The 8321-nt window shown below is 37.6% G+C and overlaps 1 non-coding gene across 1 annotated transcript; it reads left to right on the forward strand.

The window, feature by feature from the left end:
• The first annotated feature begins 5131 nt into the window (after positions 1-5131).
• LOC138094752 (U6 spliceosomal RNA) lies at positions 5132-5238 on the forward strand. The gene has a single exon (XR_011146266.1). It is a non-coding gene; the product is annotated as a U6 spliceosomal RNA (small nuclear RNA).
• The last annotated feature ends 3083 nt before the right edge of the window (positions 5239-8321 follow it).

The raw sequence follows: 8321 nt of genomic DNA on the forward strand, positions 1-8321 counted from the left end.
AGAACAGTTGTATATCATCCCCAAAACAATTTCTTGGTTTTATACAGTGAACTTTTCATCACAATGTGACACGTTACTATGTCAATGAGATTGTGTGTGTGTGTGTGTGTGTGTGTGTGTGTGTGTGTATACTTTCCACTACACAACTTTGAACAATACATCAAACTTGGTGGCCATAATCTGTTGAATATTGCTTTAATTAATCATTTTACTTCCCTGTTTATAGCCCTTTAGTCAATTGGGAATCAGTGGGTTGCTCCTCCTTCCAGGGAAGATTTTCTAGGAGCACTTGCTTTATACTGGGTTAGTGGACATATAAGCAGAAGAAAAGCCTTCACAGGGAGGTGTGGCCCCTACTCTGGGAAGCGTAGGGAGCTCCTATAATGTGGCTCAATTTTAACTTTTCTGAGAAGGTTTTTATTTCATTCACTTTGGAAGGATAATTTCTCAGGATATAGAATTCTAGGCTGGTGGGTTTTTTCTCAACACTGTAAGCATCTTACACTATTGTTTTCTGGCTTACAGGCTGAGTAGAGGTGGACATAATTCTTACCTTTGCTCTTTGACTGGTGTGTCTTTTCACCTCTCTGGCTTCTTTCAATATTTTCTTCTCCTTTAATTTGCTTCAGTTTGAAAATGAGATGCCTAGATGTAGTGGGGTTTTTGTTTTTGTTTTGTTTTGTTTTGTTTGCATTTATCCTGTTTAAGGTTCTATGAGTTTCTTGCAGCTGTGGTTTGGTGTCTGACATGAATTTGGGGAAATTCTCAAAAAATAAGATACAAGCATGGTTCTGAAGCAGCTAATAAAATTTGTCTCCACTTAAATTTCAAAAATATTTTTTAGTTATTTTTGAGTATTTGGTTTCACTTTCAGGTGAAGTTAGAATAATCTTATATTTAAAAAAGAATACCTTGTTTGAAGTTGAATTGAAGTATTAACTTGTGGAGATTGAAAATAATATAGTATCCATCTTGGAAAAAAGAGTGTGTATGTATATATATATAATCAATTACTGTTTTATCATGTGTGTAAATACATATACTAATTAAAAGAAATATATATAAAAAGATATTAAAGGACTATATATACATTAAAGAATATGTATCTATTAGTATGTACACATTTATATGCAAATTTGTATGCTTTCTTCATCTCTAGATTGCAAGTTCCTTGAAAACATAAACTCTATTTCTTTTGTAATGTGTTGGCCCTGGCCAAGTGCCTTTTATATTTTGAGCAAATGAATCTAGGTTCACTTTTCACACGGAGGGAACAGGTAGACAATGCCTCCCATACTCTTTCCAAGAAATGGATGGAAAATAATTACACCTGAAATTTAATTTTTTCTTTTCTCCTTTATATCCAGATTTGAAGGGATGCTACTGATGAGGTGGGGGTAGAATATAAGGGAAATGGTACAGGACATCTTTTGTCTCATGCACTCGAAGACAGCAGATTCTACAAACTAAGAATTATGTCTCAATATCTTAAGAAAAATTTTTTTATCCTTGGTACATGATAGAATTCTTGTTCACCAGGAAGGGATATAAAGAAATGGAGAAATCAGTAATTTAACTGTGGCCAGATAGTGACTCATTGCAACTAGGGGGATAATAAACAAATGATGAAATTCTCAAACTGATTTGCTTAATGTGAGAGCTTTAAACTCAGTCTCTGGCTATGAGTTAAGGTGAAAAATAAATTACACAATTGTTCAATGGATACAATCAGTGTAGGCTATGTAGAGTACATCACATGAAATGCCAGGCTGGATGAAGCACAAGCTGGAATCAAGATTGCTGGGAGAAATATCAATAACCTCAGATATGCAGATGATACCACCCTTATGGCAGAAAGTGAAGAAGAACTAAAGGGCCTCTTGATGAAAGTGAAAGAAGAGGAGGGTGGAAAAGTTGGTTTAAAACTCAACATTCAAAAACGAAGATCATGGCATCTGGTCCCATCACTTCATGGCAAATAGATGGGGAAACAATGGAAACAGTGACAGACTTTATTTTCTTGGGCTCCAAAATCAATGCAGATGGTGACTGCAGTCATGAAATTAAAAGACATTTACTCCTTGGAAGAAAAGTTATGACCAACCTAGAGAGCATATTAAAAAGCAGAGATATTAAGGTCCATCTAATCAAAGCTATGGTTTTTCCAGTAGTCATGTATGGATGTGAGAACTGAACCATAAAGAAAGCTAAGCATTGAAGAATTGATGCTTTTGAACTGTGGTGTTGGAGAAGACTCTTGAGAGTCCCTTGGACTACAAGGAGATCAAACCAGTCAATCCTAAAGGAAAACAGTCCTGAATATTCATCGGAAGGACTGATGCGGAAGCTGAAACTCCAATACTTTGGCCACCTGATGTGAAGAACTGACCCAGTGGAAAAGACCCTGATGCTGGGAAAGACTGAAGGCAGGAGGAGTAGGAGATGACAGAGGATGAGATGGTTGGATGACATCACCGACGTGATGGACATGAGTTTGAGCATGCTCTAGGAGTTGGTGATAGACAGAGAAGCCTGGCATGCTGCAGTCCATGGAATCACATACAGACTTGACTGAGCGACTGACTGAACTGAGACTATGCATATGGATAATCCAGTCCAAAGAATTCTTTTCAATAGCAGTGATTTTTAAATTATGTAGAAATTTTGACACTTTAATAATTTTTCCTGATTATAATCTTAATTCTATTTTTCAGTTCATAACTTTATAAAATATATATAGTCTTTAAACCCTAATTATGTTTTATGATATGTAAATAATACTATAGATTAGCTATAATTATTGAAATTACATTATTTCTATATACAAATCAAAAATTTTTATTGTCACTTTAAAAACAGCATGAATGTTTTAATTAAAAATATAATTAGAAAAATAAATATAAAATGAGGTAACTTTATATATGCATGCAAATGAGCCATATGTTTGTTTACTCATGCATAGACCAGTATGTTTATATAAAATATTGTGTTCATTTAAATTTTCTCAGGTACATTAATTATATAAACATTTCTGGGAAGAAGATATAAAAATATGAATATAAGGTGACATTGAATGCTTTTCTTATTTTAATTTTATTTTTACTTATAGTAAGAACTCATCACAGTTTATCATCTTAACCATTTCTAAATGTACAGTTCGGTAGTGGTAAGTATATTCAAATTGTTGTACAACCATTTTTCAGAATATTTCATGTTGCAAAACTGAATTGCCATACCCATTAAGTAACAGCTTTCCATTTTCCCTTGCCTACAGCTTCTGGCAGCCACCATTCTATGTTCTCTTTCTATGAATCTGACTACTCTAACACTTTGTACATTGCAGGTATGCAGTATTTGTTATTTTGTAATTGGCTTATATCACAGCATAATGTCCTTAATATTCATCTATGTTGGAGCATATGCCAAAACGGCCTTACTTTTTAATGATAAATCATATTCCACTGTAAATATATATCAAATTCCATTTATCCACTTATCTGTCCATAAGTACCTGGAGTGCTTCTACCTCTTGGCTATTGTGAATAGTGTTGCTATAAACACAAGTATACAGGTATTACTTTGAGATCTGGCTTTCTAATTCCTTTGGATATATCCCCAGAAGTGAAATTACTGAGTCATATGACAATTCAATTTTTAATTTTTTGAGGAACCACCATACTGTTTCCCAAAGCAGCTATACAATTTTACAATTCTACTAGCAATACACAAGTGTTCCAATGTCTCCACATTCTCACCAGCACTTGCTACCTTCTGGCTGGTTTGTTTTATGTAATAGCCATCCTACTGAGTGTGAGGTAGGATCTCATGGTAGCTTTGATTTAGATTACCTTAATGATTAGTCATGAATATTTTTTCATGTGCTTATTGGCCATTTGTATATCTTCATTGCAGAAATATCTATACCAGTCCTTTGTCCATTTTCTAACCAGATTGTTTTATTGTTGTTGTTGAATTATAGGAGGTTTTTCTATATTCTGGATATTAACACCTTATTAGTTAAATAATGTGCAAATATTTGCCATTTTCTAGGTTGCCTTTTTGTCCTGTTGATCGTGTCCTTTGATGCATAGATGTCTTTCATTTTGGTGTAGTCCAATTTGTGCTTTTACTTTGGTTGCCTCTGCTTTTCGTGTCATATCCAAGAAATTCTTGCTAAATCCAGTGTCATGAAGATGTTCCCCTATGTTTTCTTCCAAAGAGCTTTATATATTAAGTTTGAGTTATTTTTGTATATGGGGTAAGGTATGTGTACAACTTCATTCTTGGGCTTCCCTGGTGGCTCAGATAGTAAAGAATCTGCCTGCAATGCAGAGATCTGGGTTCAATCATTGGGTCAAGAAGATTCCCCTGGCGAAAAGAATGGCTACCCACTCCGGTATTCTTGCCTGGAGAATCCCATGGACAGAGGAGCCTGATGGGCTACAGTTCATTGGGTCACAAAGAGTCAGACAGGAGTGAATGACTAACATCTTCACTTTTCATGCAATTTCCAAGCATCATTTGTTGAAGAGAGACTGCCCTTTCCTCCACTGGACGGTCTTAACACCCTTGTTAAAGATCATTTGGCCATACATGGGACGACTTATTTCCAGGCCCTCTATCTATTCCATTAGTCTAAATGTCTGCCTTTATATCAGTACCACAGTATATTGATTACTATAGCTTTTTGATAAGTTTTGAAATCAAGAGTCTGAGAGTTTCAATTTTGTTCTTTTTCAAGGTTATTTTGGTAATGCTTTTCCTTTAAGCTTCTTATTTGTCACTCTTCTATGTCTTTAAATTTCCTTTTCTTATATAGTTTCTTATATTTTCCCTTCCTTTTATAGTTTTTATATTACGGCATCCTTCACACCTGGAAGAAAGATGGACCAAGACAGCCTAACTGAGGGACCCAAAAGTAGTTGTCTAAAGCAGGCCATCCTTAACAACATGTGGAATAAACCTCTAAAATCTTTCTAAGGAAGGAAGTGTGAGGCTAGACTAGACACTTGAAGCAGGAGTTATAAACCTATGTACCTGCCCTATCTGAGGTTCTCATTAGTCATCCAATTTTGAGCAAGCCACTTCACCTCTTTAGACATCAGTTTTCTCAAGAATCAAACTGAGAGGGGTGCTTGCTTCAACAGCACATATGCTAAAATTGAAAGGATGCAGAGAAGATTAGCATGGCCCCTGTGCAAGGATGACATGCAAATTCATGAAGTGTTCCATGCTTCTGATGAACCTAGAGTCTGTTATACAGAATGAAGTAAGTCAGAAAGAGGAAAAGCAACTTACACATACCAACACATATGTATGAAATCTAGAAAGATGGTACTGATGCACCTATTTGCAGAGCAGCAGTGGAGACACAGACATAGTGAACAAACTTATGGACAAGGCTGGCAGCAGAGGGGAGGAAGGAGAGGGTGGGATGTACGAAAGGGTAGCATGGAAACATACACTACCATATGTAAAATACATAGCCAGTGGGAATTTGTTATATGGTTCAGAGAACTCAAGGCTCAGCAACAACATAGAAGGGTGGGATGAGGAGGGAGTGGGAGGGATGTTCAAGTGGGAGGTGACATGGGTAAACGTATGGCTGATTCATGTTGATGTTTGGTAGAAACCAGCACAATAGTGGGAGAAGGCAGTGGCACCCCACTCCAGTACTCTTGCCTGGAGAATTCCAGGGACGGGGGAGCCTGGTGGGCTGCAGTCCATGGCGTCACAAAGAGTCAGACACAACTGAGCGACTTCCCTTTCACTTTTCACTTTCATGCATTGGAGAAGGAAATGGCAAGCCACTCCAGTGTTCTTGCCTGGAGAATCCCAGGGACAGGGGAGCCTGGTGGGCTGCTGTCTATGGGGTTGCACAGAGTCGGACGTGACTGAAGCGACTTAGCAGCAGCAGCACAATAGTGTAAGGCAATTATCCTTCAATTAAAAATTAATAAATTTTTTTAAAAGGAGGGGGAAGTTTTCTAAACTCTAGAAGTCTACCATTCCATAGGAAGATCAGATATAGGAACTGAATCTTAGTTCAGGCAATACAAACCCTAGGAGCTGGTAGTCTGTTTTTGTCCTCTCTCTATTCCTTTTCTTTTCAGTTATATTTCCTTTCTGACTCCCCATTACTTTCCTTTCCTTTCTGGAAAATTCTTTTTCCTTTATTTTGTCATTTTATTTTCCTTCATTTTCCTTTCCTTTCTGGAAAATTCTTTTTCCTTTATTTTGTCACTTTATTTTCCTTTCCTTTCTGGAAAATTCTTTTTCCTTTATTTTGTCACTTTATTTTCCTTTCCTTTCTGGAAAATTCTTTTTCCTTTTTTTTTGTCATTTTATTTTCCTTTATTTTGTTATTTTATTTTCCTTTATTTTCCATTGTTTCAATTTTCTCAATTTTAACTTCAAAAATTTTCACTCTATTTTCAGAAAAGGAAAAAAAGTACTGATGTTCTAATCCCCATCCAGCTAAATGCCATGCCATATTCAATCCATTCTTAGGAAAAGTTCAATTAATTATAGAGATAGCATCCAAACAGGCTGAGGGGATGAACACCTACACAGGAAAGAACTGGGTAGATACATTCCTCTGTTCTCTACTTCTTGTCCCCATTTCTGAAATCTGCCATTGAGGATATGGAGAACAGTGAAAGGTGGGATATTCAAGCCCGCTTGGGCTTCCCTGCTAGCTCAGTTGGTAAAGAATCTGCCTGCAATGGAGGAGATCATGGTTTGATTCCTGGGCCAGGAAGATCTGCTGGAGAAGGGACAGGCTACCCACCCCAGTATTCTTGGGCTTCCCTGGTTGCTCAGCTGGTAAAGAATCGGCCTGCAATGGGAGAGACCTGCGTTCAATCTCAGGGTTGGGAAGATCCCCTGGAGAAGGGAACCGCTACCCACTTCAGTATTCTGGCCTGAGGAATTCCATGGAACGTGTAGTCCATGGCGTGGCACAGAGATGTGACTGAGTGACTTTCGCTTTCAGTTCTCCTTATTTCTCCCCTCAGAGTATTAACTGATCCTTTCTATCTCCTTTGTTGTTTTCTCAAATCTCTGACATGGTCCTCCTAACTTAAATGACTCCACTTAGCTCAACCTGGTCCCTTTCACTTCATCTTCTCTGTCATCCACCTTGCACATCACTGCCAGGCTAATCATAAAACTACCTAGAGTTGTCATTTGCTCAAAAATCTACAGTGGCTTCCTGTTATCTTTGGCCTTAGTTACAAATTCTCCTGTTTGGCTTTCCAGGCCATTCATCATCTCATAGTACTTTATTTCCCAGCCCTCCCCAACAGGTTTTTAACAGCTCACTTCCTTTCATGCATGCTGCTCTTATTCCCAACCCTTTGCCATTGCCCACACTATTTTTTCATTTGTAAGAATGTCTCTCCTCACCTCTGTCTACTGAGGAATTTTTGTCTCCTACATAAAGCTTACTTCAGTTACTTTAGATAACATAGACTTTCCTCCTAATTTCTTGAAGCCTATAAAATCAACTCTATACAGTTCAGTATCTGATTTTTTAGTATTTGTGTTTTGTTTTCCAAGCTAGATTACAAACTTTTTTAGGAATGTGAACTTAAATTTTCCAATTTATAACACCACGTGCAAATGAAAGATTCCATGATTATTTTTAGAACCAAAATGTTTCAATGTGTTCACTGACCTATGTATTCAAGTCCCTAGAGTTAACTGAGTACACAGAGGTATATTGTGTCATATGCAGCAGGCCACGGCTCTGAAAAATTATTCTTAGTATCAACAGGAGACATGGAGTCCCAGTTCGGCCTCAGTTGTGTCTGACTCTTTGCAACCCCATGGACGGCAGCATGCCAGGCTTCCCTGTCCATCACCAACTCCTAGAGCATGCTCAAACTCATGTCCATCGAGTCAGTGGTGCCATCCAATCATCTCATACTCTGTCATCTCCTACTCCTCCTGCCTTCAATCTTTCCCAGCATCAGGGTCTTTTCTAATGAGTCAGTTCTTTACATCAGGTGCCCAAAGTATTGGAGTTTCAGCTTCAGCATCGGTCCTTCCAGTGAATATTCAGGACTGTTTTCCTTTAGGATTGACTGGTTTGATCTCCTTGTAGTCCAAGGGACTCTCAAGAGTCTTCTCCAATACCACAGTTCAAAAGCATCAGTTCTTCAATGCTCAGCTTTCTTTACAGTCCAACTCTCACATCCATACATAACTACTAGAAATACCATAGCATTGACTGGATAGACTTTTGTTGGCAAAGTAATGTTTCTGCTTTTTAATATGCTGTCTAGGTTGGTCATAGCTTTTCTTCCAAGGAGCAAGTA

The sequence above is a fragment of the Capricornis sumatraensis genome, chromosome 18 (assembly GCF_032405125.1).
Source record: "Capricornis sumatraensis isolate serow.1 chromosome 18, serow.2, whole genome shotgun sequence".
Classification (NCBI taxonomy): Eukaryota; Metazoa; Chordata; class Mammalia; order Artiodactyla; family Bovidae; genus Capricornis; species Capricornis sumatraensis.